The following is an 8,002-nucleotide window of genomic DNA, read 5'->3' as shown; positions in this document are numbered from 1 at the left end:
TATTGACATATCCAACTCTTATGATTAAATTACCTATTTTTCCCTTCCATTCTCTCTGTTTTTACTTTATATATTTTGGAGCTCTGTTGTGAGGTGCTTAAATTATTATATTTTTTCCAGGGATTGATGATTTCATCATTATATAATGTCCTTTCTCAGGACTTCCCTGGTGGTGCAGTGTTTAAGGATCCGCCTACCAATGCAGGGGACACGGGTTCGATCCCTGGTCCCAGAAGATTCCACACGCCGTGGAGCAACTAGCCTGTGTGCCACAACTACTAAGTCTGCACTCTAGAGCCTGTGAGCCACAACTATGGAGCCTGCACACCAGAACTACTGAAGCCTGTGTGCCCTAGAGCCCACGCACCACAACTACTGAGCCCACGTGCTGCAACTACTGAAGCCCGTGCACCTAGAGCCCGTGTTCTGCAACAAGAGAAGCCACCGCAATGAGAAGCCCATGCACCACAACGAAGAGTAGCCCCCACTCACTGCAACTAGAGAAAGCCCGCGTGCAGCAACGAAGACCCAACGCAGCCAAAAAAAAAAAAATGTCCTTTCTCTCTAGTGACAATTTTATTTCAAAGTCTATTTTGTCTGATATTAGCATATGAACTTCAGCTCTCTTGTGAGTACTGTTTCCATACACTATATTTTTACTTTCAAACAATTTGTGTCATTAAAACTAAAGTATCTGTAGACAGCATTTAGTTGGATCATTTTTTAAAAAATCCATTCTGCCAATCTCTGCCTTTTAATTGGAGAGGTTAATCCACTTACATCTAAAGTAATTATGGATAAGGAAGGACTTATTTGTAGCATTTGGATATTAATGTTCCATATCTTATGTCTTTTTGGTTTCTCCATACTTATTTCCTTTTTTAGTATTAAATAGATATTTTCTAGTGTATTATTTTCATTCCCTTGTCATTTCTTTTACTGTATCTTTTAATCATTATCTTACTGGTTGCCTTAGGATTACAATTAACATCTTAATTTATAACAATCTAGTTCAGAGTAACACTGACATAATTTCAATAGTATACATTTTGCTTCTATATATCTCCATTCCTCTCCCAATCTGTATGCTTCTATTGCCACAGAATACATCTTTACATGTTGTGTTCCCATTAATGCAGGTTTATAATTACTGCTTTTTGCAACTGTCTTTTAAATCATATAGGGAAAAAGGAGTTATAAGCCAACAATACAATAATACTGGCTTTTAAATTTACCTATGTAGTTACCTTTCCTGCTGTTCTTTATTTCTTCATGTCGAGTTGAGTTACTGTCTAGTATCCATATATTTCAAACTAAAGGACTCTCTTTAGCATTCGTTGAAGGGCAGGTCTGCTAGTAAAAAAAATCTCAGTTTTTGTAGATCTGGAAATGCCTTAATTTCTTTTTCATTTTTATTGTGGTAAAATATACATAATTTTTTATCATCTTAATCATTTGTAAGTGGCATTAAATATACTCACAATGTTTTGTAAACATCACTACTAAATCAATACCCAAAACATTTTCATCATCCCAACAAAACCCCCATACACATTAAACAAAAACTTGAGCTTCTAACCCCATCTCTTGCCCCCAGCCTCTGGTAATCTCTGTTCTACTTTCTGTCTCTATGAATTTGCCTATTCTAGGTGTGTCATAAAAGTGAAAGGATACAATATTATATTTTCATCTGTATCTGGCTTATTTCACTAAGCATAATGTTTTCAAGGTTCACCCATGGTATATCGTATATCAAAATGTAATTCCTTTTTATGACAGGATGATATTCCATTGTATGAATATACTACATATAGTTTATCATTCACCTGTTGATTGACACTTCAGTTGTTTCCACCTTTTGGTTATTGTGAATAATGCTGCTATGAAACTTGTTACAAATATCTGAGTTCCTGTTTTGAGTTCTTTTGGATATAAACCTACGAGTGGAATTGCTGTGTCATTTGGTAGTTCTATATTGAACCTTTTGAAAAATTGCCACTGTTTTTCATAGCAATTACACCTTTTTACATTCCCACCAGAAATGTACAAGGATTCCAAATTCTCCATATTCCTGACAACACTTGTTTTTTTTTTTTAAATTATAGACATCCTTTGTAGGTGTGAAATGGTATCTCACTGTGGTTTTTATTTATATTTCCCTGATGACTAATCATGTTCAACATCTTTTCATGAACTTATCAGCAGGTTGTATATCTTCTTTGGAGAAATGTGTACTTAAGACCTTTACCCAATTTTGGGTGGGTTTGTTTGTCTTTCTATTGTTGAGTTTTAAATGTTTTTATGTATCCTGGGTATTAATCTCTTATCAGATTTATGGTTTGAAAATATTCTATAGCATTCTTCAGATTGTCTTTCTGCTTTCTTCATAGGATCATTTGATGCATAAAATTTCTTAATTTTCATGAAGCCCCATTATTTTTTCATTTATCTCTTGTGCATTTGGTGTCATATTCATGAAATCATTGCCACATCCAATGTCATTAGGATTTTCTGCAGTGTTTTCTTCTAAGAGTTTTAAAGTTTTGCAATATAAATGTAGATCTTTGATCCATTTTGAGTTAATTTATGTATATGGTATGAGGGTCAAGTTTCATTCTTTTACATGTGAATATCCATGCAGTTTTCCAAGCACCAATTATGAAAAAACTGTCCCTTCCCTACTAAATGGTCTTGGCACATTTGTCAAAAACAAATCGATTATATATGTGAGGGTTTATTTCTGGCCTTTATATACTATTCCATCTATCTCTATGTCTGTCCTTAACACCAGTACCATCCTGTTTTACCTACTGTAGCTTTGTAGCAAGTTTTGATGTTTGGAATTGCAAGTCCTCCAAATTTATTCATCTCTTTCAAGATTGTTTTGGCTAACATGGACTCGAGATTCCATATGAATCTTAGGATGGGTTTTTTGATTTCTACCAAAAAAGTCATTAAAATTCTGATGATTGCATTGAATCTGTAGATCATTTTGAGTAGCATTCTCATCTTAACAGTATTAAGTTTTCCAATCCATAAACACAGGATGTCTTTGTATTTATTTAGGTCTTCTTTAGTTTCTCTCAGCAAAATGTTTTATAATTTTTGGTGTACTAGCCTTTTGCCTAAATTTATTACTGAGAATTTAATTCATAAATTAATTAAATTAATTAAGTTTTTACAGGTCCCACTCAGGAAAGAATGCATCAAACACATTCACATTTCCATTCTTTTTTTTAAGCAAATGACAAAGACCCAGCTTACCAGCTTTACTTTTTTAAACCTAAGCTTATCATTACATGTTTAAACAATTGTCAAAATGTACTAAGTTGCCAGCATTCATGCACAAGTAGAAAACATCCTCAATTTATATTAAATCAAAAGTGTGTTACTATTAATGCATTAATGTCTTTCACTACTAAATACTGAAAAAAATTGAATTTGTGTATGTGTGTGTGTGTGTGTGTGTGTAAGATTCATCCTGGCAATATTGACTTTACAGCAGACTGACACTACTTGGCTCATGTTTCAAACACAATGCAAAAGAAGGTCTGTGCTGGTGTTACTGTACAAAAGAATCAAAGCCACCTTAGATTACATTTAATAAAAAAGCAATGTGCATATACAGATTTACAACAATTTTAAAGACCAAAAAATATGGAACTGTTATGTGGTCCCAACAATAAACTCGAAAGCATATGACAAATAGGGGCTCCAGTGAACTGTTTATAAATACTTTACATTAGGTACAGTTATACTAAAAGTTGAATTCATTTTAAATCTTCAACAAATGTTCCTATATTTATAGTTTAACATTTCAGTTAAATGCATGCAATTACTCCTTATCCAAGCATAGCTGCTGCTCCTTACATTTTATTGTTAAGGACTTTAACTGGCCATCTTTTTCAACTTCTAATCTTTCTTCAACATTCTTGACAATTCTCTTTGTAGTGATTTTTCTGCCATTAATTAATTTAGTAGAAGTTGACATAGATTTGAAGTTGCCCATCCCACTACCACCAAATGACATGGAAGAGAATGAAGTGAGGCCCCCATGACGTAGTGAACTGAACAATGTAAATTTTGTGTCAAAAGAAGAAAATCCACCTCCAAAAGATGGAAATCCACTTAAGGCAGAGAAAAATGACCCTGTGCCCCAGCTTTTGTTTCCATGGGGCCCCTGCAATTACGAAATATGTTCTCAAGTGGGTCTTCAAAGAGGTCAAATAAAAAAAGTCTCTTCCACCAAAATATTTCCTGAAGACAACATCTGGATTAAGGAATCTGAAGCCAAACTCAAATGGCCTGTCAAAATGACTTCCATCTCCATCATTTAATTGTTTTTGGCATATCTGTCATAGACGTCCCATTTTTAAATATGTGATAACACCTCATATACCTTGGCTATTTGAATTTTCTCTCCTCTTTTTCTTCTCAAGATTTTTATCTGGTTGCTATGCTGATGCCAGTTTCCAATAAGCCTTTTTAATATCCTTGGCTGAAGCATGTCTCTGCATGCATAGAACTTCATAGTAATCCATCATGTTTTAGCAAGCTGTTGGAAGGAGTCCAAGGACGTGGAAGCAGGTGGATAGAAGCAGCAGCAATGGGGTGATGGCCTGGGTCTCCTGTTGGTTCAGGCATGGCTGTGCTGGTCATGGAGGTGCAGATGGCAGCTCCCCAAGATTTCCTTTCTCTCCTTGGATTTAAGTTTTTAGATATTATAAATGGAATTCCATTCTTAATTTCATTTTTGGATTGTTGCTGGTGTACAGAAATACATCTGATTTTTGTTTTCATTTGTACCCTGCAGTTATGAAGAACTTGCTTTTTAGTTCTACTAGCTTTCTTGTGGATTCTTTTGGATTTTCTAAAGATTAGATCATATAATCTGTGAATAGAGGTAGCTTTACCCCTTCATTTCCAATGCTGATGCCCCCTTTTTTCTTGTATAATAGCTATTGCTAGTACTTCCAGTAAGACATGAATGGCAAATGATGAAAGTGGGTATCTTTGTCTTGTTAGTGATCTTAGGGGTAAAATTTGCAGTCTTTCATCAATGAGTATGATGTTAACTGTGGGTTTTTCATAAATGTCCTGTATCATGTTGAGGAATTTTCCCTATATTCCCAGTTTTCAGAGTCTTTATCAAGAAAGGATGTTGGATTTTGTCAAATGCCTTTCCTGAATAAATTGAGATGATCGTGAGGGTTTTTTTCCCTTTGCTCTATTCACATGATGTATTACACTGATTGATTTTCTTATGTTGAACCACCCTTGCATTCCTGGAATAAATTTGACTTGGTCATGATGAGTAATCCATTTAATATGCAACTGGATTTGGTTTTCTAATATTTTGTTGAGGACTTTTGCATCTATATTAATAAGGGATATTGATCTATAATTTTCTTCCTTGCTATGTCTTTATTTGGCTTTGTATCAGAGTAATGCTGTTCTCATAGAATGAGTTAGGAAGTACTTTAATTTCTTGAAAGAGTACTAAAAGTATTGCTTTTACTTCTTCTTTAAATGTTTGGTGGAAATCACCAAAATTAATTCAGGACTTAATTTTGTTGTCAGGTGTTATGTTAGTGATTCATTCTCTTTACTTGTTAGGTCTGTTGAGATTTTCTATTTCTTCTTGAATCAGTTTAGGTGAATTGTGTATTTCAAGGAATTTATCCATTTCTTCTAAGTTATCTAATTTGCTGTACAATTTTTCATACTATTTTCTTACAATTCATTTAATTTTGTTAAGGTCAGTTGTTGTGTCACCACTTACATTTCTCATCTTAGTTATTTGTATGTACTCTCTCTCCCTGTTTTTTCTTAGTCTTACTAAACGTTTGGTGATTTTGTTTATCTTTCCAAGGAACCGTCTTCTGATTTAATTAATTTTCTCTATTGTTTGCTTAGTCTCTATTTTATCACCACTTTGATCTTTATTATTTCCTTCTTTCTGTTACCTTTGGGATAGTTTCCTCTTCTTTTTCTGGTTCTTTCAGGTGTGAAGTTAGGTTACTGATCTGAGACCTTTATTCTTTTTTGATTTACATAATTACAGATATACATTTTCCTCTAACAACTGTTTTCACTGCATAGCATAATTTTAATGTGTTTTTATTTGCACTTGTCTCTAAGTATTTTCTAATTTCCATTACAATTTCTTATTTGACAAATTGGCTGTTTGAGTGTGTTGTTTAATTTTAATATATTTGTGATTTTATTAGTTCCTTCTGTTGTTGATATCTAACTTCATCCTGTTGTGGTCAGTGAAGATACTTTGTATGATAACCATCTTTTTACATCTATTGAGACTTGTTTTGTAGCTTAAAATATACTCTGTCCTGGAGAAAGTTCCATGTGCATGTGAGAGAATGTGTAATCTGCTGTTGTTGTGTAGAATGTACTTTATATATGTCTGTTAGGTGTATTTGGTTCAGAGTTGTTCAAGTCCTCTAATTCCTTACTTATTTTCTGTTTGGTTGCTATTTCCATTATAGAAAGAGAAGTATTGAAACCTCTCACTCTTACAAAGAACTATCTATTTCTTCCTTCAATTCTGTCCAGTTTCCTTCATACATTTTGAGGATCTGTTATTAGGTGTGAAAATGTTTACAATTGTTATGTCTTCTTGTTGAATTGAATATTTTATTAATATATAATTCCTTACTTTGTCTACTATAAACTTCTTGATTTAAAATCTACTTTATTTCATATTAGTATAGACACCCCTGATCTCTTTCAGTTACTATCTGCATGGAGTCTTTTTCACTGTCAGTATATTTGTGTGTTAGATCTAAAATGAGTCTCTTTTAGATACAATAGAGTTTGATCATGTTTTATCTATTCTGCCAAGCTATGTCTTTTGATTAAAGATTTTATTCCTTTTATATTCAAAGTAGTTATTAATCAGGAGGTACTTCTGCCATTTTGCTATTTGTTTACTATATGCCTTATGGCATTTTTGTAACTCATTTCCTACCATTACTGACATCTTTTGTGTTTGGATGATTTTTTTTCTAGTGAAACATTTTGATTCCCTTCTCATTACTTTTAGTGTATACTCTATACATAGGTACTTTGTGGTTACACTGATCATTACATTTAGCACCTTAAAGTTATAACAGTCTAATCAGAATGTATACCACCCTTGAATGTAAGTTGCTGCAGCCACTATGGAAAACAGTATGGAGGTTCCTCAGAAAACTAAAAATAGAATTACCATATGATCCAGCAATCCCACTCCTGGGCATATAACTGGACAAAACTATAATTCAAAAAGATATATGCACCCCCAATGTTCACAGCAGCACTATTAACAATAGCCAAAATATGGAAACAACCTAAATGTCTATTGACAGAAAATGGATAAAGAAGATGTGGTACATATAAACAATGGAATACTACTCAGCCATAAAAAAGAACAAAATAATGCCATTTGCAGCAACCTGGATGCAAACAGAGATCATCATACTAAGTGAAGCAAGTCAGAAATAGAAAAATACCATATGATATCACTTATATGTGGAATCTAAAATACGGCACAAATGAACCTATCTACAAAACAGAAACACACTCACAGACATACAGATCAGACTTGTGGTTGCCAAGGGGGATGGGGGGAGGGAGAGGAATGGACTGGAAATTTGGGGTTGGTAGATGCAAACTATTACATTTAGAATGGATAAACAAAAAGGTCCTACTGTATAGCAAGGGGTACTATACCCAATGTCCTGGGATAAAACAAAATGGAAAAAAATATTTTAAAAAAGAATGTCTATATGTGTATAACTGAGTCACTTTGCTGTACAGCAGAGATTGGCACAACATTGTAAATCAACTACACTTCAATTAAAAAACAAAAAAGAATGTATACCACCTTAACTTCAATATCATACAAAACCTCTGCTCCAGTAGAGCTCTGTCCTTTCCTCCTTCTATCATTGATGACATAGACTACATATTTATAAATTGTGTGTCCAATAAATAGAATGATAAT

At 33.6% G+C, this 8,002-nt stretch overlaps 1 pseudogene; it reads right to left on the bottom strand.

Moving 5' to 3' along the window:
- Positions 1–3,835: 3,835 nt before the first annotated feature.
- Positions 3,836–4,544, bottom strand: LOC133082344 (dnaJ homolog subfamily B member 6-like; annotated as a pseudogene).
- Between the last annotated feature and the right edge of the window lie 3,458 nt (positions 4,545–8,002).

This window comes from Eubalaena glacialis, chromosome X (genome assembly GCF_028564815.1).
Source record: "Eubalaena glacialis isolate mEubGla1 chromosome X, mEubGla1.1.hap2.+ XY, whole genome shotgun sequence".
NCBI lineage: Eukaryota > Metazoa > Chordata > Mammalia > Artiodactyla > Balaenidae > Eubalaena > Eubalaena glacialis.
The sequence above is the reverse complement of the archived record's forward strand: the minus strand, read 5'-3'. Positions and strand labels throughout refer to the sequence as shown.